The sequence below is a fragment of the Leopardus geoffroyi genome, chromosome B3 (genome assembly GCF_018350155.1).
Source record: "Leopardus geoffroyi isolate Oge1 chromosome B3, O.geoffroyi_Oge1_pat1.0, whole genome shotgun sequence".
Lineage (NCBI taxonomy): Eukaryota > Metazoa > Chordata > Mammalia > Carnivora > Felidae > Leopardus > Leopardus geoffroyi.
Window position 1 is genome coordinate 112,666,902 of NC_059337.1, and position 27,362 is coordinate 112,694,263.

General features: G+C 35.9%; 1 protein-coding gene across 23 annotated transcripts in view; it reads left to right on the plus strand.

Moving 5' to 3' along the window:
* Nucleotides 1-27,362, plus strand: part of GPHN (gephyrin) — a 631,205-nt gene that overhangs the window by 22,528 nt on the left and 581,315 nt on the right. Inside the window, exon 2 of one of the 23 annotated variants that reach the window (XM_045451309.1) lies at nt 15,173-15,210. The exons of the other annotated variants lie outside the window; for them this stretch is intronic. The gene's annotated coding sequence lies outside the window, so the exon portion shown is untranslated. The remainder of the gene's footprint in view (nt 1-15,172; nt 15,211-27,362) is intronic. 23 annotated transcript variants of the gene reach the window in all.

Sequence of the window (27,362 nt, forward strand, 5' to 3'; positions counted from 1 at the left end):
TTGCAAATGGCAAGATTTCATTCTTTTTGATTGCCAAGTAATACTCCGTTGTATGTATATGTGTGTGTGTATGTGTGTATATATATATACACACATATATATATGTATATATATATATACACATACACATACACACCACATCTTCATCCATTCATCCATCAATGGACATTTGGGCTCTTTCCATACTTTGGCTATTGTTGATAGTGCTGCTATAAACATGGGGGTGCATGTGTCCCTTCGAAATAGCACGCCTGTATCCCGTGGATAAATGTCTAGTAGTGCAATTGCTGGGTTGTAGGCTAGTTCTATTTTTAGTTTTTTGAGGAACCTCCATACTGTTTTCCAGAGTGGCTGCACCAGCTTGCATTCTCAGAGATGGTTTTCCTTTTCAACTGTTGAGCCAATTGGCTGTGGTGCTGACACTACAGTTTAATTAAGAATCGAACTAAATTTAGGGGCGCCTGGGTGGCGCAGTCGGTTAAGCGTCCGACTTCAGCCAGGTCACGATCTCACGGTCCGTGAGTTCGAGCCCCGCGTCAGGCTCTGGGCTGATGGCTCAGAGCCTGGAGCCTGTTTCCGATTCTGTGTCTCCCTCTCTCTCTGCCCCCCCAAAAAATAAATAAATAAATAAACGTTGAAAAAAAAAAAGAATTGAACTAAATTTAATTAGGGTCAGTCTGGATTGCAGTTTTAGTAAGATTTAGTTAGTCATGTCTCTTTTGCCAGTCTTGAGTTACTAGGTTTTTGACTGAGAAACTGTCAGGATGTTTCTTTACCATCTGGAAGATTACAGGAGATTCAAGTCTGTTCTTTGGAAGTTTTGAGGTTGGCCTTTTGATCTCTTGCTTCACACTGCTTCAAATTCAGGCAAATATTGAAAACCTGCTTATGGTTATTTCCCTTTTCTAGCAGGTTTTTTGCTAAGTACCATGAGACTGAGGGAGATTTCACTCTGCCATTCTAGCTCATTCTCCCAGCGTCCTGCATCACCATAGAACTCAGCAAATATCCCTTTTAGCCTTGCATTTGGCACTTTCTAATTTTTAGTCCACCACTCTAAAAAGCTCTGCTGCTTTCTGTTTTTACCAGTCCTTCTGCCTGGATCAATCTCCATTCTCAGTCAGTGCCCAGAATGTTTAAATGCTCCTGGGAAAGAAATAGCAGGTGATTGTCAACTCAGCTAGCAAGGGCTCTTCTCTTTTGGAATTTTAGTTTATCTACTTCTTACTTCATAAGCTCTCTGATATCTTAAGAATAGGATTTCATTCATTTTTTTGCTTTTGAGATATCACAGTAACTGATGTCTTTAAAGATTGAAGCAGTGAACTGTATTTTTTTTCTGATTATAAAAGTAATACATGCTGTATTAACTTTTGCTGAGTTAGGCTGCATAACAGATTACAATACTTCAGTATTTCATTGGCTTACAATAGCAAAGGTTTATGTTTTGCTCTTGCTACGTGTTAGCTAAGGCTGGCAGTAGCTTTGCTCTTGCTCCATGTGTCTTATGATTCTGAGATCCAGGCTGGAGAACAACTTCTATTTGGGACATGCTGTTCTTGTAACAGGGAAAAAAAGAAAGAAATCTGGCAGAAATACACAGTGGCTCTTGAAACTTCTGGTTGGATGTTTGTTTATATGTCATTGGCCAAAGCAAATCAATAGCCAAAGTCAATGGGGCAGAGATGTTTACTTCTCTATAAGAGTACTGTCAGCTACTTAGGAACAGGTGGAGAGGATTATCTTTTTGGAAAGCTACTTAGGAACAGGTGGAAAGAATAATTACAAATTATAATAAAATTTACCACACATACGAACTGAAAATAAATACAGAGGTGTGTAGTATTTCTAGTAGAATTCTACCTTCTGCCCTCTAAGGTCATCAGTGATGATACTTTGGTGTATATTCAGGATTGAAACCTTCCTGTTATGCTAATCTGATAGTTCTTTGAAAATGATAATCTTGACATAAATTAGAAATAAGATTTTGTCTTTTTAACTATTTACTCATAATTACAGAAGAGGCCTTAAACTGGTTACATTTAGTTCTTCCTTTGCCAGGTAGTCCCCGACTTACTATAATTAATTTTCAATTTACTTATTTATTACTTTCAATTTACTTCAATTTATAATATTTCAGTTTCTAAATAGAAAACATCTTTAACCAAAATTTGGGTCTGATCCATGACATGTAGTATCATCACTTTCTTATTTTCTGAGAGAAGATAAAATTCAGAATTGTGGAATTTTGTAAAGGGTATATTTTTTAAGGGAAAGAGTGCTAGAAATAAAAGTTAACAAAAAATTCTTGGTCCAGCTCAACTATTTCTACCTAATGTATTTCACAGTAAGTTTAAAATGGGTCAAACAGACACCCTGTTAGAATGAGACTACCCATGAAGAAGGTTATGTTTATTTAGTCATTTATAGATGTTTTCATATTGAGAGCAATTTTTAGTGCTTCAGATTTTCATGAAGGGGTTTCATTGGCAGGGAAAAGTGCAAGTAACTTTATACAAATTCGGGAGGGCAAGACTCATGTGTGCATTTGGACTCTGAAAGACTCTTAGCATTTGGGCCATAGAAGAAGAGGGAGGTGAAAGAGGGCTGGGAAAAATGGTCTAATGTGTAATTTTGCCTTAGGTCCAACCCAATGGAGTTTGGCATGCCAATGAAAATTAAATTTACAAGACAGGTTGGTGTTGTTGGTACCATGGAAGAGTGACTTGAATGTGGCACATTTGGATTCAGATTCTTTTCTAGTTGTGTGACTAAAATGCTGTGTGATTTGGGCAGTTTATTTAAGTTGTATTTATAAAATAGAAATAATAATTGATTTATTGATCCAATCTTTAAATTGTCCCTCTGTTCCTTCAGTCATCACTTCCTGTTTTATCTAACTTAAATTTTATAGGTTTTTTATTATCTGTAGCATACATTCTCAGCTCCGTGGCATTTACCCCTTAACTTTCTTGTCTGACTCTAAGTTGGTCATACTCAGAAAAAGTATAACCCAGGTGGCATTCAGTCTTCTTTTAAATTCAATCTGTACCTGTGGACCTCTATGTCTAGAGGAAAATGCAAAATCGTGCTGACGAGTTTTATTTTTTTATTTTTTAATGTTTATTTATTTTTGAGACAGAGAGAGACAGAGCATGAAGGGGGAGGGTCAGAGAGAGAGGGAGACACAGACTCTGAAACAGGCTCCAGGCTCTGAGCTGTCAGCACAGAGCATGACACGGGGCTCGAACTCACAGACCGTGAGATCATGACCTGAGCCGAAGTTGGAAGCTCAACCGACTAAGCCACCCAGGTGCCCCAGTTTTACTTTAAATTAATGGTCATAAACATCAAGTGAGTCCTTTATATTATCTGGCATTCATACTATATTTTCCTAGGGCATTTATTTTTTTATTCTCTTAGATGGCTTATTTCATGTTTTCTCTCATCAGACTTCCTGACAGTATCTTTTCCCCAATCTTGTCCTCAGCTGATGATTTTGCTTCTTAAGTCACTGAAAAAAAATTGAAGCAATCAGAAGGGAACTTGCATGGACTCCTTTTATCACATCCATCTACCTACCAAAATCTCTAATTCCTATACTCTATATTCTCACCTATTACTTTCAACTTTTCTAAAGCCAGTATCTCTGTTGTGCATTATATTCATTTATTTATGCATCCTTAATAATATTGTTTCATCAATTCTCTACTCTCACTAAAGTTTTCTCAGTACTGCATCACTGCCATAAAAAGACAAAAGATGTTTTATTTTTATAACATCTTTTATTTGGCCGTCCTTCCCTTACCAGGTAATACTTTATTTGCTCTCCATTTACAACAAACTACTTGAAAGAGTTGTCCATGCTCACTGTGTCCAATTACATTTTTTTCTATTTCCTTTTAAATCCAGTACAGTTATTTTTTATCATTGCATTGAAACTACTCTCGATAAAGTTACCAATAACTTTTATATTGCCAAATCTCAAGTTAATTTCTCAATACACATCTCCCTTGACTTAGCAGCAACATTTGATAACAGTTGATTATTGTCTCTTGCCTATCCCTTCTTGGCTTCCAGGAAATTATACTTTAAAAGATCTTTCTTCCTGTATCATTTTTCCTTCTTCTCAGTCTCTTAAAAGTTGGAGTATCTGTCTTTGGTTCTCTTCTCTGTCTACACTCACTCCCTTGTGACCATGGCTCTAAATACCAACTATATACTGACAACTGCCAAATTTATATTTATATCTCCATTTAAGACCCCTCTCTTGAATTCCACACTCCTATGTCTATATCTATCTATGTCTGTCAAGTAGGGGATATATATTTGTGTATATACTACTTGACATTGCCATTTGGATGTCTAATTAACATTGTGTAATTAATATGTCTCTATCCAAATTATTGATTTCCTGCTCAAAACTTGCTCTTGCCACAATATTTTTCAGCTCTGTAAATGTCTACTACATTTTTTCCAGTTGGAGCCACCATTGATTTCTTCTCTTTCTTACTCCCACAACCAATTTGTAATCAAAAGCTTGTCAAGCCATACTTTGAAAATATGAAAATGTATTTAAAATACATCAATTTCTTACTATTTCCACTGCTATTACCCTGGTCCAAACCATTTTATCTCACCTGGATTACTGCAGTAATCTGGTAATTTGTCTCTCCATTGCACTTTTACACTCCCTCTTATAGTCTTTTCTTAACACAGTAGCCAGGTGATCCCCTTCCAAAAGTAAAATGTTTCACTTCCCTGCTCAGAGTTGTCTCCTGGCTCCCAGGAACCACAGGACCAACTTCCTTAAATGTCACCTTCTCAAACTCTCTTTTTCACATATATTCCTCCCTTGTATACTCCTAATTTCCCTTACCTGCTCTATTTTTTTTCTATAGCATTTATTGCCATTTAACATATTTTTTAATTTACATGTTGAGTTGTTTATTGTCTTTTCCCTTTGTTAGAATAAGCTTCACTAGGGCCGGGATCTTCATCTATTTGTTTTATTTACTGACACATTCTTAGTAACTGAAACAGTGCCTAGCATGTAATAAGTGCCCAGTAAATATTTTTTTTTTTTAATTTTTTTTTTCAACGTTTATTTATTTTTGGGACAGAGAGAGACAGAGCATGAACGGGGGAGGGGCAGAGAGAGAGGGAGACACAGAATCGGAAACAGGCTCCAGGCTCTGAGCCATCAGCCCAGAGCCTGACGCGGGGCTCGAACTCACGGACTGCGAGATCGTGACCTGGCTGAAGTCGGACGCTTAACCGACTGTGCCACCCAGGCGCCCCATGTGCCCAGTAAATATTTTTTGAGTGAAATAAGAATGCCTGTTCCTCAAGATTGTATAGATATTAACTGTGACAGTATACTTGAAGTCCAGACGATAACAGGCAAGCTATACATGCTTGTTATTTTTCTTCCCGTTTCTTAGTTACTCAGGAAGTGTTGGGAGTTCTGTGTTTATTTCATTCTCCCTGGTGTAGCCTTTGCATCTGAACAAGCTTTTCCTCATTCTTCTTTATGTTCTCTCCCTCTTTCTAACAGAGAAGGGGGAAAGAGTTAAAATTAAAGGAGTAGAAATATAGAGGAGGAAAAAGATCTCTCAGTTTCTTGTAGGTGGAAAAAAATTTATCAGACATCAGACTGCTACTTTTAATGATGTTTCTCCCATTTTAGGAAATCTCTTCTTTTTCTCCATATATTTTCTGGTTCACAGTTCCTGGCGTGTAGTTGATGCTCAACAAATTTTTGGGTTACCATGTTAGTTTGGTTCAGTGGAATTTACTTTTCCAAACATAGAAGATCTAAAAGGAGCAAAAGAGTCTGAGAACTAATTCAGAACAGTGAGTAAAAACTGATAACAATCTTATGCTACTACATTGGCCAAGGGGAGAAAATATAATTATGCGATGAATCAGACTTAGACAGGTGTTGGCAACAACAAGGTGTTGAAAAAAAGTATAGCTCCTTATTTTATGAAACATATTTTTGTTGTTGTTGTTTTATTCTTACAAACCTTTTTGTTATCCCAGTGTTATAAATGTGGAAACTGAGGTTCAGAGTGGTGATATATCCTGTACAAAGTCAAACAGTAAGTATCAGAGTTGGTGCTCAAAATTAAGTCTTCTCAATAACTAACTTCATGCTTATTCTAAAAAAAATTTTTTTTTTCAACGTTTATTTATTTTTGGGACAGAGAGAGACAGAGCATGAATGGGGGAGGGGCAGAGAGAGAGGGAGACACAGAATCGGAAGCAGGCTCCAGGCTCTGAGCCATCAGCCCAGAGCCTGACGCGGGGCTCGAACTCACGGACGGCGAGATCGTGACCTGGCTGAAGTCGGACGCTTAACCGACTGCGCCACCCAGGCGCCCCATTTCATGCTCATTCTAGTAAGATAGGGAAAGTAAGGAATAAATACTAAAAATTAAAATATTAAAATAATATTTTGAGGTGTTTATCCTAGTTTTATACTCTGGTTTTGCATGTTATGAGTCACATCACATTCTTTCTGAGTGTGATAACCTTTTACAGAGTGATGCTTATGAGACTTAAATGGAAGAATGTTGTAAAAATGTTGTGCTTATTGGTGTTCTTATTCCCTCATAGTGTGGCAAACCACAGCTAGACTGGGTTATAGGAAATGGTCTGAGTAGAGACAAGTAAGAATTTAATTGTATCAAGCCCCTAGGAAGATATCAGCAGAGACAAGTAAGAAAAAAATGGGACTGGTGAATCTAAAGAAAATTAGTTAAATATTAAAATGAATGAAAATAAATAAGATGGGAGAAAGAAAGAATTTCAGAATGAGCAGGGGAAAGAGATGAAATGAGTTCCTAATTTAATAAGAGAAGTAGCTGTGAATTTTCTCCTTGATGTTACAGCATAATGAGAGATTCTCACACTGAAAGAGGGCTTAGAGTCCACCATTTTATCGGTAAGGAAGTGGAGGAGGCTCATAGAAGTCAAGTAAATTGCTCAGAGATGTAACAAGTGGCAGAATCAACATATAAGCCCCAATCCAGGGCTTTTTCTATGTAACATGAGAAAATCATCATCATCATCATCACTAACCCATATGTTTACTATATATCAGGCTCTGTACTGAGCACTTTTATATATGTTAACTCAATTAAAAGTTAATAACCTGATGAGATAGTATGGCCTGTTTTCCCAATGTTACATATGTGGAAACTAAGGCACAGAGAATTGGAGTGATATGTCACATAGCTTACTGGTGGAGCTGGAATTTTAGCCTGGGTAGTCTGGCTTGTACATGTTCTTAACCCCACTACATTATATTACACTACAACTTTATTTCAATGAAGTAAATGACTTAGGGGTGCCTAGGTGGCTCAGTCAGTTAAGCATCTGACTTTGGCTCAGGTCATGATCTCGCGGTTCATAGGGCTCTGTGCTGACAGCTCAGGGCCTGGAGCCTGCTTTGGATTCTGTGTCTCTCTTGCCCGTCCCCTGCTCATGCTCCATCTCTCTCTGTCTGTCAAAAAAATAAATAAACATTAAAAAAATAAAAAAATAAAAATAAAAAATAAAGAACTTAAAGGTAACCTAGTTTTTGAATGAGGGAGTTTAAAAAAGGGATTTCAAAATCTCACATTCAGTGATAGCTACTTAATAGACTTAGTAAAGTGGAATCCTTGTTTGTACTTTTCAAAAGAATGCTGAATTATTCAGGTATCTAGTTTTTAAGTTACCATATTCAGTTAATATAAAGCTGTTAACTTGTGATTTTTGATTTATTTATGACCAGCTGATGCCAATTTTAAATGTTTTAGTGTAACTGAAAGGAAGATGGCATTGAAATATCTTTTCCAGTGAATCCTTTGAAGTTATTCACCTTTCTAAAACAAGCGTTATCAATTTGAATTAATGTAAAAGAAATATCACTGAAAAATTTATTCATACAAAATAATGCTAAGGTAAGATATTTCCAAGTGTGCTAATATTAATAAGTCATCCAGTCAACTTTGGTAGCATTTTGAGAAGTCCTTAAGTTATATTAACTTAGGTTTAAAAATACATAGTTTTTTTTTTTTTTTTTTTTTTTTTGTCATTTTAGGCAACCCCATTTAGGCTTTTTCATAGTGATTGTTTCAGTAGTAAGGATACGTAATATGCCATTTCCATGATCCTCTTGTCTTTTAAAGAAATTCTCATCATCTTGGCTTCTAAGTTTCTTTGGTGGTTATTTGGTACCTATTTTACAGTTCTCTGCATCCTGTGTACTTCACATGTTCCAATGACCATCAACTCTTTGGTTTCACTGTTAGTAAACTGCCTCTTTTCTGTCTTTTCTTTATTAAACATACTGTGGTAAATTGCAAAAATGGGCACAGTTTTTGGTTTCTCCTTCCATTGTGAGGGCCTTTTGTCTCACCCTTGTGTTACTTTCTTTGGCCAATTGAATAAGGCTAAGGGCTATTTTGCAGGTCCTGATCCTACATCTCAAGAGATCTTGCAGCTTTCTCTTATTTTTTGGAGTTTTCCCACTCCTGCTCTGTAGAAGCCTGGATTAGCTTCTAGTATGTTAAGATACATATATGACCCAGTCACCTCTGTTGCCCCAATTGACAACTTATCCGTGTATCTTCCACATAATCACCAACACAAGAATATTTCTGTTTCCTTGGAAAGTTACCTCACATTTAACCTTTCCTACATCTCTCTGTTGATGTCTCATTTTCCATTTGACTCACCCTGCTACCTTGTTCCAACTTCCAGTGTAAGACCTTACAACAGTATGATTCCATTTTATTGCCTCTTTTTGGATGTAATTATTGTTATATATTTTACTTCTATGTATGTTATAAACTTCACCTTACAGTGCTGTGTTTTGCCTTGAATAGTTATTTGACTTTTAAGCAAAATGAGAAGAAAGAAAACAGTCTTTGTATTTTACCAACTTATTTACCATTTCTGGTGTTCTTTGTTCCTTCCTGTAAGTCTAAGTATCCATTTGGTATCCTTTCTCTTTGGCCTACAGGACATGCTTTAGCATTTCATATTGTGTATATAGGCTGGCAAGGAATCTCTCCGTTTTTATTTAGCTGAAAATGCCTACCTCATTTTTGAAGGATATTTTTGCTGAATACAAAATTTTACGTTGCTTCTACCCTCCCACCTCCTCACCCTCATACTTTAAAGACATCATTTTAGGGATGCCTGTGTGGCTCAGTCAGTTAAGCATCCAACTTCAGTTCAGGTCATGATCTCACAGCTTGTGAGTTCAAGTCCCGCTTCAGGCTCTGCTGACAGTTTAGAGTCTGGAGCCTGCTTCAGATTCAGTGTCTGTCTTTCTTCCCCGCCCCCATTTAATACATTATATTAAATGTATATAAATAAACATCTAAAAAATTAAAAAAAAAAGACACTGTTGTATTGTCTTCTGATCTCCAATGAGAAGTTAGCAGTCATGCTTGTTTGTCTTATACATGAAGTCTTTTTTCCTTCTTTTTTCCTTCTCTGACTGCATTCGATCAATATTTTTCTTTATCTTTGGTTTTTATCAGTGTGACTATGATATGCCCAGATGTGGTTCTCTTTGTATTTATTCTGCTTGGGATTGGCTACACTGCTTGAAACTTGGTGTTTTTCTTCATATTTGGGAAGTTCTAGGCCATTATTTTTTAAATATTTCTTCTGTCCCAGTCTCATTCTTTTTTCCTCTAGCAACACAATTACACATATTTTAGATCATCTCATATTGGTTCTCAGGTCCCTGAAGGTTTATTCATTTTTCTTCAGTCCCTTTTCTCTCTGCAAAGTTGAATAATTTTAATTGATTGGTTTTCAAATTCACTTTCTTTTACCATCTCCAGTATATTGTTAAATGCTTCCACTAAAGTTTTAATTTCAAATAGAGTACTTTTAAGAACTCATTTGGTTCTTTTTTATAGTTTATATTTAATTTCTCATTTAATCTAAATTACTGGTTTTCAATATGAATTTTAATTTCTTGGCTTCTTTATCTTCCTTTTTAATTTTATTAAAAAGCCTTGTTATTTCATCTTGATTGTGAAATGGTATTAGATATAATTTAGTACAAATTAAAAGTCTTGGGCTACTTATCTAAAAGTTTTAGGATATTTTACCTTCCTGGACTTTCTGGGTTTTAATGTTTGAAAACCACATGGACTTAGGATTTATGCTAGGATGGATGTGTAATCAAGGGTAGAGATGAGGACAGAAATAAACTTAAGGTTAGGTTCTGTAGGATGGCCAATTCAACAATGGGACTAATGACATTTTAAATTAAGTACAGAACCTGTTAGGTGATTGGATTTTATGTATGCTTTGCTCTTATACTGTAAATTATATAGTCAGGGAATCAGACTTTCAGAGCCACAACAGACTTTAGAAATGATCCTAATTACCTCATTTTCATTCTGTTAAAATGGGTGTGTAAGGACTTCATTCCTACTAAGTTGAATGAATTTTCCAGTGCAAATTATTATGGCAAGAGTAGAATCATACATACATGGTACAATATAAAGGTTTTGATAGTTCTCAGCCAATATATGACAGATAATATATTTTATTAATGTTTTTATGTAAGTATAATTAATATAGTGTTCTATTAGTTTCAGTTGTACAATATAGTGATTCAACAGTTCCATTCATCACCTGATGCTCATCACAACAAGTGCACTCCTTAATCTCCATCATCTATTTAACCCATACCCCCACCCACTTCCCTTCTGGTAACCATCAGTTTCTTCACTATAGTTTTTTTTTTTTTTTTTTTTTTTTTTTTTTTCCAATTCCCGTTAGTTAACATACAGTGTAATATTAGTTTCAGGTATACAATAAAGTGATTGAACACTTCCATACACCACCTAGTGCTCATCACAACAAGTGCGCTCCTTAATCCTCATCACCTTTTCTCTATGGTTAAGAATGTGTTGTTTGGTTTGCTTCCCTTTTTCCCCCCTTTGCTTGTTTGTTTTGTTTGTTAAATTCCACATATGAGTGAAATCATATGGTATTTGTCTTTCTCTGACTGACTTATTTCACTTAGCATAATACTATCTAGCTCTGTCCATGTCATTGCAAATGTCAAGGTTTCATTCTTATAGCTGAGTAATATTTCAGTGTGTGTGTATAGATATATACCACATCTTCTTTATCCATTCATGAATTGATGGACACTTGGACTGTTTCCATAATTTGGCTATTGTAGATTAGATAATGCTGCTATAAACATTGGGAATGCATGTATCCCTTTGAGTTAGTGTTTTTGTATTCTTTGGGTAAATATCTAGTTGTGTGATTGCTGGATCATAGGGTAGTTCTATTTTTCACTTTTTGAGGAACTTCCATACTGTTTTTCCAGAGTGGCCGCACTAGCTTGCATTCCCACCAGTAATGCAAGGGGTTCCCTTTTCTCCACGTCCTTGCTATCACCTGTTGTTTTTTGTGTTGCTGATTTTAGCCATTCTGACAGGTGTGAGGTGGTATCTCATTGTAGTTTTGTGTGTATTTCCCTGATGGTAAGTGATGTTGAGCATCTTTTCATAGTGTCTATTGGCCTTCTGTGTGTCTTCTTTGGAAAAATGTCTATTCATTTGTGACAGGTAATGTTAATGTATAGATTTAAAATATTGGAACGAAAGTGGATTCAGAATTTGAAGGATAAACAAGTTACTAGTTTAAAAACAGAAAACAGGGGCGCCTGGGTGGCGCAGTCGGTTAAGCGTCCGACTTCAGCCAGGTCACGATCTCGCGGTCCGTGAGTTCGAGCCCCGCGTCGGGCTCTGGGCTGATGGCTCGGAGCCTGGAGCCTGTTTCCGATTCTGTGTCTCCCTCTCTCTCTGCCCCTCCCCCGTTCATGCTCTGTCTCTCTCTGTCCCAAAAAAAAATAAATAAACGTTGAAAAAAAAAAATTAAAAAAAAAAAAAAAACAACAGAAAACAAAAAACAGAAAATGGTAGTAGCATAAGCACCCAGTGTTTATTGTGTCACAAAATAAAATCTCTGTAGCAGATCCTGAACATATGGTAGATTACATAGAATGGTATATTACACATATGGTATATCAAATATATATGTACATCTATGTACACACATTTAAGTTGTATCAAGTTCTATAATATTACCAAGTGATAATTTTCATTTTCCTTCCTAAATTGATATAGTATTCATAAATATTTATCAAAAGGAGAATGAAGTGGCTATTTTACAAATGTCTCTATTGTTTATCACTCTGTCTCCCTAGAGTCTATGACAGTGTCTGGCATACAGCAGATGCTTAATAAATATTTATTGAACAAGTAAATGAATCATCCTGTTTTTTAAAAGAATCATTCTTTTGAAAGAGTGCACAGAGAGATGGATTCCATTTTATATTGACTGTACTACCAAATGCATCATAAAAAGTTTAAGAATAAACTTACACAAAATCTTCTGAAATACAGTTGTTATCCTAAAAAAATAGGGTTTGTCTCAGTATTTGGGATTTCTCCCGAGTTTGCTTTTTTTTTTTTTAATGTTTATTTATTTTGAGTGGGGAGGGAGGAGCAGAGAGAGACAGAGGGGGAGAGAGTGAATCCTAAGCAGGCTCCTAACTGTCAGCTCAGAGCCCAATGTGGGGCTCGATCATATGAATCGTGAGATCATGACCTGAGCTGAAATCAAGAGTCAGACGATTAACCTACTGAGCCACCCAGGTGCCCTTCCTCAGTCTGCTTTGATGAACGTGAACTTACCGGTTAATGAATGGGTAACTACTACAACATTTTTATGTGATGAGTATCTAAAATTATTCTAAGACTTTTTTTCAAGCCCTTACTTTTCAGTGGTTTCTATTCATTTTGGCATTTAATCACATTCTACCTTGTATTTGTTATTTAAGTGTTTCATGTATATGAATATTATTCAACTAGATCGCGTACTTCCTAAGTATGGGGACCCTCTTTTACACAATTATTTGCCATATGGCATAATATTATTCATGTATAGTTGATAGTCAGTATATATTGAATGATTTAAGAGGAGGTTGCAGAGCACAAGTATTAATTTTTGAGACTCCGTTGGCCTTTAAGCCTAGACTCTAAAGTGATTGCTTTTCCACCTGCATATCTTTCTGAGGGATATCGCTTCTATAATACTGGCCTCTGCATAAGAAGTATACCCAGGCAGGTGTGCATTTTCTATCTCTTGATACTGTTCTTTCCAACCATAGCCATTTGGACTTAGGTGAGGGAACCAGGTTTAAGAGAACTCCAGTAAATAGAGTGACCAGCAATCTTTTTATTTTTTTGTGTATAAAAATGATTTCATCTAATCTGATTGGAACTAGGAAAATGAATGATTTAGCAGAACAGCTGAACTAAGATTTCATTAGGTTGAATTAGCTTATGTTAAGTTGAATCTTTTACCAGCTGAATTCATAGGAAGCAGGAAAGAGAAAGGATAGAAGGTAAAGTAGCTTATTATTAGAAAAGAGCAACAGCTATATGAATACTGAAGTTCTAGGAGACATAAACTGGCTTCACATGAATTAGCTGTTTTAAATCCATACAATAGGAACATAAGTATTTGAAGGCTTACACTTAAAACGGGAATGATATTTTGATGTAAAATATTTACATGTCTGTTTTGTGAATTATTTTTGTGATCTTGTTTTAGGCTTTGCTAGGATTGAGCTATTTCACTTTTGTTCTTACTTGATGTTGGGGCCTTTAGTCCTAAACCCAGGCCATTCTGAAGTCTCAACTCAAAGGCCAGGTTATTTTATCAAGGTCCTTTTAAATTGCCAGGCCCTAAATTGTAATCTCTTCAGTTGTGAGGTTACTGAAATCTCAGCTCAGATCTTTAACTTCCCAGCTGTCTTTTTCTTTTGGCATTCTTAAGTTTTGCCTTATATATATGCAGTTTAGGAGTAAGTCAACAACTTGAGGGGAATAATATCTTTGCAGGGTTTTGGGCTCCTTCTCTGCAATTCCTTTAAAGCCTTAGTCTCAGTAGTATTTTGACAGTAGTTTTATTTTTTCCTCTCATCCATCTTTCCAGAGACTAGGATTGTAGTGTAAGTTCAAGCAGTGAGTCTAGCTGTGGTCTTTGCTAGAGCTAGCAAACTTTAATTCCTATTACCCTACAGGAACTGAAAATCTGCTACTGCTTTCTTCTGTACAAAGGAGCTCAATAGGTTTGTAGCTTTAGCTCTGCTCACCACTTTACATTTTTATTTTATTTCTGGACCACAAGATAGCAATGTGGGGAATAAATATAAATATTTAAATACTATTTATGTAATTATTAAAATATGTAAATATAGATTTAATTCTTAAATTTTTTTTAAGTTCAGTTATTTTTTAAAGTTTATTTTGGGAGAGAGAGAGAATGAGCATGGGTACACGCACTGGGGAGGGGCGGAGAGAGAGGGAAAGAGAGAATATCCTGAGCAGAGCCTGATGCAGGGCTCAAACTCATCAACTATGAGATCATGACCTGAGTTGAAGTTGGCCACTTAACCAACTGAGCCACCCAGGCCCCCTAATTTTATTTTAATTCTAATGTAGTTAACATACAGCATAATATTAGTTTCATGTGTGCAATATAGTGATTCAGCAATTCCAGATATTACTCAGTGCTCATCAAGATAAGTGTGCACTTAATTCCCTTCACTTATTGCATCCCCCTTCCTTTTTTGGCATAGTTGTATGAATTTTAACACATGTATAGGTGCATGTCTCCATGACCATAGTCAGGATAGAAAATAATCCCAATGAAACCAAAACTTCTCATGTGCTATTTCATTTTAGTTATGCCTTCCTTTACTTATAACCTCTGGCAACCACCGTTTTGATCTTCATCACTGTAGTTTTATCTTTTTAAGAATGTTGTATCAGTGGAATCATACATTATTTAGCCTTAGGTGAGACTGGTTTCCTTCATTCTGCATAATGTTTTTGAGATTCAACCAAGTTGCATGTATAAATAGTTCATTCCTTTTTATTGCTGAGTAGTATTTTGTTGTACAAATGTGCCACAGTTCATCCATTCACCAGTTGAAGGACAGTTAGGACATCTGGGTGTTTTTGTTTTTTGTTTTTTGTTTTTGTTTTGGAGTATTTGAGCAGAGCTGCTGTAAACATTCATGTACAGGTTTTTGTGTGAACATATGTTTTCATTTCTCTAGGGTAAATACCTAGATTGCTGGGATTGCTGGGTCCTATGGTAAGTGTATGTTTAACTTTTAAGAAACTGCCAAACTGCTTTCTTGAGTAGCTGTGCCATTTTGCATCCCCCAACAATGTGTGAGAATTCTAATTGCTCCACATACTTGCTAGCATTTGTAATTGTATTTTTATTTTAGTCATTCTAGTAGGTATGTACTGATATCTCATTGTGATTTGCATTTCTCTATTGGTTAATGATGTTGAACATATTTACATGTGCTTATTTGCCATCCATATATCCTATTTGGTGAAATGTCTGTTCAGGTCTTTTGCCCATTTTTTAGTTGAGTTGTTGTTGTTTTTTAAGGCTAGCTAAATATCTCCCCATCCCCATCCCCCACCCCCCTCAGTTTTCTTCCTTTCTCTTTTGCCATTACCATGTGTTTGGAGCTGTGATAGGGTCTGTCTAAATATAAACTCACTATGCCATCTTGATAGGAAGTTCAAGGCAGGATATTTTTGAAGTCAGAATTATTTATGTGAAAGGATTGCAAAAAACAATAGAAATGGAAGGGCATAATTAGAAAGATTTAAATAATCCCACTAGATACTCCTTTTTAGGTATGTATTCTGATGTAGAAAATGAAATGAAACGTTTATATTCAGAGCAACTGATTTTGAGAGATTAGCCTAACTTTGGGCCCCAAATTATAAATGCCTCCATTTAAAAACTAGTTTTAAAAACCTGTTTATACAGTCTTATATTAAATGGGTTCATTTAATATAATTCTTATATTATTGAGTTCATTGAAGATTGACAGACATGTTTTCTTTCATTGCCGTTTTAAATCGATGATCCTTCATGGCAATTGTAATAGCATCTTTGGGTACTAGAATATACAAAGACTTCTACTTCAAGCATTTGTTACATGTTCTAATTAAAAAAACAAATTGATAATGTTTATTGAGTACTAAGATTTTAAAATATTTTCCCAAGCTTTGTCAAGAACGTAATGATAAAATGATGGCTTAATAGAAAGCAACTTGTAATTACCACTTTTAAATAAAAGGCAAGGCAACACTGATTTAAGTGAACAAAGACTGAGATGTTTGGCATTTATAAATAGAAATGACTGCTTATATAAATTACATCTTTAGAAATTTGTCTATAATTATATTGGCAGAATTATGTTTTCTAAGGGAAATATTCTAGGAGAAAGAAGATACTTTTTTTTAACATTAAATCATAAGGTAGAACATGCTATGTGGTTTTTGAAGGTACTGTGTAATTTTCTTCTTAAAGCTTCCATGTTTTTCTCATAAACCAAAGTATTAAATTACAAGAAAGGTAGTTGTGGTTTCACTGTCATTATTTATATGTTTCCTTCTGAATCCACTGGATTCTGTGATTTAAGTGTGTTTAAACAAGGCTGTCGTCAAAAATCATCTTGACTGTTAAAAAGTGTGTGCTAATATATTTTCCAAGGGATAGTTTTCTTCCCCTTCTAGAGGTTTCCAGGACAATCTTATTGTTCCCATTCGTTCTGTCTGCCTTCCATTCATTCTTGTGTAACACAGGATTCAATATTAATAATACAGGATATTTGTAGCATCCTCTGTCAGATATGTTGTATAAGAAAACACCCCAAAACTTAGGAATCGAAAACAATAACAATTTATTTATAACAGTTCTGTTGGTAGCCTGGTCAGTTATGCTGGCTTCACCTGGACTTAGTCTAGTCATCTGGTTGCATGTAGCTGATAGATCATCAGGGCACCAGGCTCAGCTAGGGTGACTGGAATGCCTGGGTTTCTCATTTCATGTGATGTTTCATTTGCAGGGAGGCCAGTTCAGTTTTTTTCACCTCATACTGGTACATATTAGTAGGAGAAAGTCCTATGCACAAACCCAAATTAAGCTTCTGATTGATTCATGTTTGCTAGTGTTCCATTGGTCAAAACAAGTCACATGACTACATCTAGAGTCATGAGGAAAGGGACAACCAAGGATAGATATAGGAAGTGAGATTTATTGAGGGACATTAATGTAACAATTCACCACAAACACAAATGTTCACAGCACTTTTAGGATTTAACATTGTTATGCCTTGTAACTTTATGTTTCCTTATAATTAGCTTTAGTGAGAATCTCTGTTGCTATAAAACTTTACTTAGCATATAATACTAGAGGAGTTTTATGAAAAAGGACCAGGTATTGGGTAAGAATACAAAAACCGAAATTAAAAATTTCTGGTTTACATAGATCTGCTAATATTTGTTTTTTTGTTTTTTTTTTTATTTTTTTATTTTTTTTTCAATGTTTATTTTTTTTTGGGACAGAGAGAGACAGAGCATGAACGGGGGAGGGGCAGAGAGAGAGGGAGACACAGAATTGGAAACAGGCTCCAGGCTCTGAGCCATCAGCCCAGAGCCCGACACGGGGCTCGAACTCACGGACCGCGAGATCGTGACCTGGCTGAAGTCGGACGCTTAACCGACTGCGCCACCCAGGCGCCCCAGATCTGCTAATATTTGAATAATATTTTCTATTAGCTGTTATCTTAATGATGAATATCTCAAAATAGCCACCTGGCTCTGCCCATGCTATATTCATAGTGGCTTAAATAAAATAGATTATGTATCTTTTTATTCTTTGAGAATCTGAACAAGTAGCCTTTTTTTTTTTTTTTTTTAAATTTCAAGTTTTTGTTTAAATTCTAGTTGGTTAATATATATGGTAAAATTGGTTTTGGTTGTGGAGTTTGGTGATTCATCACTTATATGTGGCATCCAGTGCTCATCACTAGTGCTGTCCTTGATGCTCATCACCCATTTGGCCCACCCGCCATCCACTTCCCTCCATCAACCCTCAGTTTTTGTTCTCTGTAGTTAGGAGTCTCTTTGGGTTTGCCTCCCTCTTTTTTTTTTCTTTCCCTTCCCCTATGTTTGTCTATTTTATTTCTTAGATTCCACAAATGAGTGAAATCGTGTAGTATTTGTCTTTCTCTGTCTTATTTTGCTTAACATAATACACTCTGGCTCTATCTGCGTTGTTGCAAATGGCAAGATTTGATTCTTTTTAATGGCTGAGTAATATTACATTGTATGTATACCATATCTTCTTTATCCATTCTTCAGTCAGTGGCCATTTGGACTGTTTCCACAGTTTGGCTGTTTTCGATAGTGCTGCTATAAATATCAGGGAGCATATATGCCTCTTTGGTTCAGTATTTTTGTCTCCTTTGGGTTAATACCTAGTGTTGCATTTGCTAGGTCATAGGGTATTTCGAATTTTGACTTTTTGAGGAACCTCTGTACTGTTTTCCACAGTGGCTGCACCAGTTTGTATTCCTACCCACAGTGTACACGGGTTCTCCTTTCTGTGCATACTTGCCAACATCTGTTTTTTCCTGTGTTGTTAATTGAACAAGTAGCTTTTTAAAGGTAATATTGAGTTTATTTATTTTAATTCTTCAGAATGTAGGAATTTCAAAGCCTAAGAGATAACAGTATCATTTTATCTGTATAAATGTCTTTTTTTTTTTTAAAGATTGCTTTAAAAAAATTTTTTTTTTTACATTTATTTTTGAGAGACAAAGAGAGACAGCATGAGCAGGGAAGGGGCAGAGAGAGAGGGGGACACAGAATCAGAAGCAGGCTCCAGGCTCCGAGCTGTCAGCACAGAGCCCAATGTGGGGCTCGAACTCACAAACCGTGAAATCATGACCTGAGCTGAAGTCAGACGCTTAACTGACTGAGCCACCCAGGCGCCCCTGTATAAATGTCTTAAAAATATTTTTGATAAATTAATTTGCCCAGACATGTGTTTTAAGACAAACTTGCTCCCAATTAGATAAAACACATATGTCTGGGAACCAAGAGTAGAAGTGGGGCTGCCCATTGACACCTGGGCTCTGTTGCATTCAAGATTTTAGAATCCAAGTGGGGAGTGCTCCTATAGGGCTATAATGGTTCTATTAAAATTAAAGCTGAGGGGCGCCTGGGTGGCGCAGTCGGTTAAGCGTCCAACTTCAGCCAGGTCACGATCTCGCGGTCCGTGAGTTCGAGCCCCGCGTAGGGCTCTGGGCTGATGGCTCAGAGCCTGGAGCCTGTTTCCGATTCTGTGTCTCCCTCTCTCTCTGCCCCTCCCCCGTTCATGCTCTGTCTCTCTCTGTCCCAAAAATAAATAAACGTTGAAAAAAAAAAATTAAAAAAAAAAAAAAAATTAAAGCTGAGACTTGATACCTGGCCACTTGCAGCTCTAGATACTACTGGACAAAGAGGCAAGGGGGAGGGGGGTCTGGTGGTTGTTAATAGGTTGTTAGAAGTTATTGATTTTGGCTATCAGGGGCATGTAAGGTTGTTGCTATGTAATGCGGACAGGGAGAAGTATGGATGGAACATAAGTTATTTATCTGCCAAGCTGTAAAAAGTTAATGAAGACAACTACATCGTTATATGGGAAGGGCCCCCAAAACCAAACCCTGGCCAACTAAGATGCTGTCTGAAAGGAAAGGGAAGATGAAGTAGGGAGTGAAAAAAGAAAGTCACATGCACCACATATCGTAAATATCTTGTGAAAAATTATAGATGTGACTACTGTTGTCTTGTATTTACTTCTTTATTTTGCCATGTATTTCACATAATCTCCCTTTCTTCCACACTATTGTGTATTGTGTTATGTTGGTGGTTTGCTTTACAGTTTAGACCGTAGTTACATTATATAAAGATAGGATTATATCATCACTAGAGGAGGAATAAAATATCACAAAGAATAAAATATTCAATTTGGAGCTGACTGCAGAGACTATTGAGACATTGGGTCATTTCCCTTTGGGAAGATGAGTACATTTTCTATTTTATGATGGGTCATTGTTTTTAGGCAAGAGGATTTATTTTATTTAATTTTTAAAATTTTTATTTATTTTTGATAGAGCACGAGTGGGGGAGGGACAGAGAGAGGGAGACACAGAATCTGAAGCAGGCTCCAGGCTCTGAGCTATCAGCACAGAGCTCAACATGGGGCTTGAACCCATGGACTGCAAGACCATGACCTGAGCTGAAGTCGGACTCCTAACTGAGTTACCCAGACACTATAGGAGGATTTATTTTAATGTAGAGATTTTTTTTTTAATTTTTAAAAAAAATTATTTATTTTTGAGAGAGAGTGAGCGGGGGAGGGACAGAGAGGGAGGGAGAGAGAATCCCAAGCAGGCTCCGCACTGTCAGCACAGAGCCCTATATCGGGCTTGAACCCACAAACCGTGAAATCATGACCCGAGCCAAAACCAAGAGTCAGACACCTAACCAACTGAGCCACCCAGGCACCCCTGAATTTTTGTTTTAACATAAAGGACGAGTGGTGCATATGGATGTTAGGAAAGCAAGGTGGTAGACAGCAGTGAGTCTTGCCATTTTGTTGGCTGTCCAACATCTGAATCTTCTTTCCATTTCAAACCTTGTTCACCAATGAATCAGTTTTGGTGGGGACTGAGTTCTGCCTACCCTTGTTAGAGTAACAAGGACATACATTCCATTTCTTACTTGGCAGCAAGGAGTGAGCACATGACCTAGCTTTGTCCCAACACAAACTCTACTGGAACTTTGAATCTGGAGAGTTATGCAGTGATGCAGGAAACAAAGATTATTTCCTGGGGTGGTAGTAAGTGTCCAGGGGCTAATGTCCAACTGTCCCAGTACTAGTGCAAGAGGTTTTCGCAGCATAATCTTAATCAGTATTTCTGAGCCAAGACTCTTCTGCTTATATTTCCTTGATTCCTTACCATTTTCCAAATCTGGTTCTCCATATTTCTTAGATTCAGTAGGTTAGCTGTTAATTTCCTTTCTGTTTAAATATGCCAGAATCAGCTTCTGTCATCCACAACAGGATTTCTGAACAGTATAAAACAAAAAAGTACCCATCACAGGGCTTTGTAGATGCACACTTAATGGTGATGTCTTTGCCTCCTTCCTTTCCTTCTTGCTCCCTTCCCAGTTGCATTAAAAGATCTTTAGACACCTATTTCTCTTCACTACCCTCCCTCACCTCCCCCCGAAAGGGTGCTTAGTATATTGCCTTATACAAAGAGTAGTTAATGTTGACTTATGCCTATCCTGCACACTTAGCAAAGTAGAATTCATCACTAATTCCTCAAAGGTTCTAGATAGCATGTATGAAAATACAAAAATGCCCTGGCAAGCGAACTGAAAACATAATTGGTGATAAAGTTTTGGCTAGCTTCTTTGGTTACAGCGTTTATAATGCTTAAATGGTAGGAAGAGTTCAATATGTTTACTTTTACCTAACAAACAATATGGGAGTTCCTTCTTGAAATTTGCTTGGGCCATAAATTTCTAGGAATGACTGATTAAAAGTGGTACTCCTACACACAAAAGAGGAGAAAAATAATAAACTGTGGTAAATTTCAACAAAACAAAAAAAAAATGTGTGCTACTTCAGAATTATGTGTGGATTAAATCCCTTAAAACAGAGTTATTTTTTTCAGTTATTTGAGTTATAAATGTATCTAGTAGTTGTGGAATTCCATATTTTGATTTGGGATTTCCTCTTGCCCTTGATTTTCATTTTGGTTTGAAAATGTTTCTTTGATCTGGCTGGAATTTATAGTAAATGGCACTGATTACTGTCTGCCAGAGATTTGATAGTCTTAACATAATCATTGTTTTAGGAGTAGTTTAGTAATTCATTTGAAAAATTATTTAAAATTATTTTCTGTTTAAATCTTGAAGTATCACTGTAGAAGACTGATGGTTTATTAGCTTCATGAAGAACTATAGCATTCTGATAGTGTATACTCTCAGAATTTATTTTAGGAAATGACATAAATACCTTGTTATAATTGATATTTTTTACAATATTTTGTATATAATTATCAGACCCATATATTTTTTATATCGTAGACTTTAAAGAAATCTTTGTTTTTTCCAGCCTTGAAATGTGGTTCTTCTGTTAAGGGCTTTGTTACACATTTGAAGTCATTCTTCTTTTATTTTTTATTTATTTATTAAAAATTTTTTAAAATGTTTATTCTTGAGAGAAAGAGCATGAGTAGAGGAGGGCAGAGAGAGAGAGAGAGGGAGACACAAGTCTGAAGCAGGCTCCAGGCTCTGAGCTGTCAGTACAGAGCCTGACTTGGGGCTTGAACCCATGAACTGCGAGCTCATGACCTGAGCTGAGGTTGGACACTTAACTGACTGAGCCACCCAGGTGCTCCAAGTCATTCTTCTTTTAATTGTTCATATCATTTAGTATAGAATTCACTGTTATAAATGGAATTAATAATGCAATGCTATTATCATTAATATAATCTTGAATTAATAGATATTTCTATACTCTGTTTAATCCTGAGATTTCTTGAGTCTAAGATAGCATTGACTATAATTGCTGTTTTGACTTATTTCATAACCATTGCTTTATAGAATCATGTTATGGATGGAGAAATTGGTGTCCAAATGACAAAGAAATAGTTTACCCAGGGTCAGACAAATATTTAGTTGTCAGACTAACTGGAATATAAATTATCTTATTTTTAGTCTAGTGTTTTTGTCTATATGTATGTTTGTGTCTTATTTCATGTGTGTGTATTGTTTATAAAATTGGGCTGAGTAAATTGAAGTTAATATCTTAATTTGTAAACCTAGTTACTTGCAGAATATGTACTGCATTAATTTTCTATTTCTAGAACATATTGTTATTTCTATAACAAGTTACCATAAACTAGGTAGCTAGGTAGCTTAAGCAATACAAATTTGTTATCTTATAATTCTGTAGAATCTCCTTGGGCTAACACCAGGGTGTCAACAGTGCTGCCTTCTTTTCTGTAGGCTGTAGAGGAGAATGTGATGATACCTTGCCCTTTTTCAGGTTCTAGAGGCTGCTGGCTTTCTTTGGCTTGTGGGTACCTCTTTTCATCTTCAAAGCCAGTAATACTGGGTCTAGTCCTTCTGACATTGCCATCTGTTCTGTTCTCTTTCTTTGAAAACAACTGAGAAAGTTTCTTTCTTTCTTTCTTTTTTTTTTTTTTTTTTTTAAAGACTCAAGGTATTATAGTGGGCCAAACCAGATAATCCAGGATAATCTATCTCATGGCCCATAATCTTAATTACATTTGCAAACTCCCTTTTGCCATGTAAGATAATAAAATCTGGGGATTAAGATGTTGACAGCTTTTAATAAGGAGGCACGTAAATAATTTTTTATTTTTAAGGGATTTTATTGATTTAAATATATAATCTGTGAAGAACTTTTTATTAAACAGTATGTAAAGCTCTAGACTTCTTTAAGAATTACAATCAGGGGCACCTGGGTGGCGCAGTCGGTTAGGCGTCCGACTTCAGCCAGGTCATGATCTCGCGGTCCGTGAGTTCGAGCCCTGCGTCAGGCTCTGGGCTGATGGCTCAGAGCCTGGATCCTGTTTCCCATTCTGTGTCTCCCTCTCTCTCTGCCCCTCCCCCGTTCATGCTCTGTCTCTCTCTGTCCCAAAAATAAATAAACGTTGAAAAAAAAAAAAAAAGAATTACAATCATTTAATTGTAAGACTCATAAACTTAAGTTTCTTTAATGCTAGAAATATAATTGTAAAGAATAGTATAGGATGTAATATCTGGCACAGGTAATTTTGTACACAACAAATTAAGATGGAATTTAAACCTCATACTGCATGTATAGGGTTTACAATTTAGTGGGTTTATTATATATGTATCTAATTCTTTGTTGATGGTTTCACTTTTGTTTCAAAGGCAGAGAAATAAAAAGTTCTTTCTGTATTCTGAATACTAGACTTCATTTAAATGACCTTGCTCCTTTTCATTTAGCTCTCTAAATTTTTCATCTGACACTTTTTAATGCTCATTTGAAAGTGCAGCTAGACCTTAGTATAGGACCAACCTCTTTCTAGTTTAAAGGAAATGTTCCTTACTAAGCTAGTAATGAAACTAGCTGCTATATTCTTATTTTTACATATCAGTTTCAGTATATTTGTTTCTGTTTATGATAACCAAATACTTTTTTCAGTACTTTGGTTCTAGTAATAGGTATCCTATCTAATTCATTGCCATCTCTTTTTAGAGAAAGGACGTTTGCTCCTAAAACCTAGACCCTATGGCTAGTTTATTTATTTTGCCAACTCATCTTGGTAATTTTGTTTGACTGCTTGCATTTCTGTTCACTGGACATGTGTATGACTTTCTGATACCAAGTACTGGTAATTTCTAGTCTGAGTTTTCTTGCCCACTGACAAGCCCTTGGTTCTGCTATTCAGTTTAAGTGAGACCATAGCAAGTTTTTATTATCTTAAATGTTTTACATTACTGACATGGTAGATACACAATAGGTACTTGATGAATAAAATAATTGCATCTTCCATTTGAAGCATTCAGGGGGCATGAACATATATTCTAAATGATTTCCTAATGATTTCTGAAGTCCTATTCATCCTTAAACCTCCAGGGATATAGATAGCTATTTCTATGTAAATGTGGCTCCTTATTAAATTACAAGGAGATTTGGGGCGCCTGGGTGGCGCAGTCGGTTGGGCGTCCGACTTCAGCTCAGGTCACGATCTCGCGGTCCGTGAGTTCGAGCCCCGCATCGGGCTCTGGGCTGATGGCTCAGAGCCTGGAGCCTGTTTCCGATTCTGTGTCTCCCTCTCTCTCTGCCCCTCCCCCGTTCATGCTCTGTCTCTCTCTGTCCCAAAAATAAATAAACGTTAAATTACAAGGAGATTTAAACCTTCCATTGGACTCAAAAATAACTATGCTTAGCATTTACTATAGTGGGTTCTACATTTTTGGATTTCATGGACTAGTAAAATGTATTAAAAAAGTGTGGAAGATGGACAAAGAAGTGACAACTTTTTATTTTTCTAAGAGCATAATAAAATACAAATGTTATTAGCTGTTGCTGTTGTATCATAAAATATCAAAAAAGTGGAAAGGACAAAATTCATTGAATAAAAAAGGCTTCTAAATTCCGTAAAGTTAGCTTTGTAGAAAAACTTAATACATTATCATTCAGTTGTCTCAGTTTACTCAGAATGACTAAAATTCATTTAAAAAAATTGATCTTGGGTACCACTAATATAGTTCTAGCCTTTTATTTTATTTAGGTGGGGCTCGAGACTCTGTATGTGGCTTTTTTTAAATCCTAAAGCTAGCCAGTGGTTGAAAGTAAAGAGTAGGAGGAATTTAGAAGTAGTAGTATTTTTCTTCAGGTGACTTCTTTTGATCACAAATCCAACATTTTGGTGTGGTAAATAGCAATTTATCCTTTCTGTCCACGTCTATACTCCATTTCCTACAAAAATACCACATTCTCTCCACTTAAAGGGTATTTAGTACTATCTAATCCTCTGTGTTTTCCATGCCCTTGAACCTTAATTTTGTTGTTGTGGCAACCTAACACTTCTTTTCTCATGGTCTACTTAGTACTTTATTTATGATTTATTTGTATTTGAAAAATTAAAATATATACACATGATATATTCAGTATATTATATTTGTTTAAAATGACAGATATTTCTGGGGCGCCTGGGTGGCTTGGTCGGTTAAGTGTCCGACTTCGGCTCAGGTCATGATCTCATGGTCCGTGGGTTCGAGCCCCGTGTCGGGCTCTGTGCTGACAGCTCAGAGCCTGGAGCCTGTTTCAGATTCTGTGTCTCCCTCTCTCTCTGCTCCTCCCCTGTTCATGCTCTGTCTCTCTCTGTCTCAAAAATAAATAAACGTTAAAAAAAAAAAATTGTAAAATGAAAGATATTTTTTGACCTCAACCCCTTGTCTTTTTCTTTAAAGGTAATCACTATAAATTTCTAGTGTAACCTTTTAAAAAAAACATTTTATACATGTACTAGTAGCTGGCTTTATTTAGATATGTCTTCTAATGTATACAACTATTAAAACAGACACAAATGGGTTTACACTAATGGTACATTTTTAGCCTTATTTCAGGTTTTACTTTGGCCTCACTGTTGTGTTTTGTTTTGTTTTTGTATTTAAGAGCACATGTTTAATTTATGCTCTCTCTCATTTTTTTTTTTTTTTTTAATATACTTGGACTTGAAATTCTTCCTGGTACAAGTAAGGATAGAAAAAGAAATAGTACTTTGTTTTATTTTTAGTATGCTACAATTAAATCTAGATTGATAATTATAAGTTACTTCTTTACAAGTGTTAATATAATTGTAAGCCAAGAATTTTTTAACACTGGAAAGTATTAGAAAATGTTATTCCTTGCCGTGTATATCATTAAATCTTTTCCTCGAATTTTATGGCAAAGTTTTTGTAATTAGTAAAGTTTGCTATGTCTAGTTAGTGTTTATGTTGGATGATTCATCCATAAAATGGGAGGAAGATAAGGGGGTTATGTGTGTATGTCAGAGTTTGTTTAATTTACAAAGGTGGTATTAAAAGAAATTACCACAAGGAAAGGGTTATTGTATGCCACTATTTATGCCTATTCATAAAAATTCAGTTTATTATAGCAGTCACAGTTTAAAGGATTTGGTAGAACCTGTGATGGTAAATATATTGTCCATTCCATTTGCTGATCTTTTATGGCTGAGTGTTGTGTACTTCTTTAATTACACTTCTCTTTCATACTGAAAAATACTATTGTTTTGGGCAAATTATTGAACTGTGGGCTGAGAGTCCTTCTCTTTGATGACAATGGACATCTTTCAGAAAAAAGTGGTGCTTTGAACATCATAGGTTAGTTTTACCCGGACTTGACACATTTCTTAGTGAATGTGGTGTCTTGACAAAAGAAATCTGCTAAACTGGTGTAGGATACATGCATTTTTTTGGTCATGCTGTTTCTTATTGTGTTTAACTTAGATATGCCGTTTATAATAAAAGGTACTTCTTAGAAGCAACTAGTAAGTAACCCAATAATGCTGGGTGTTTGACCTTTCAAAATTAAGTAATTTTATGTGAAAACCTTCTCGTATAACGAACAAGATAAACCTAATGATTATACAACCCATAATTCTGAAAGAGTTGGTTGCATTGTGTGATTCACAAATTTGGAAAACTATTTCTCACTTTTAGGCCTTGCTTGATGTACTTTACATATAAACTTAAATGTACGAGTATAAATATGTTTGCTAAGGTTATTTAGCTTGAAAACTGGTTGTGAAATTTCTTTTGTTTTCTGAAGTTCTGAGTTGTCTCCATACCATACCAAAAATCAATGTT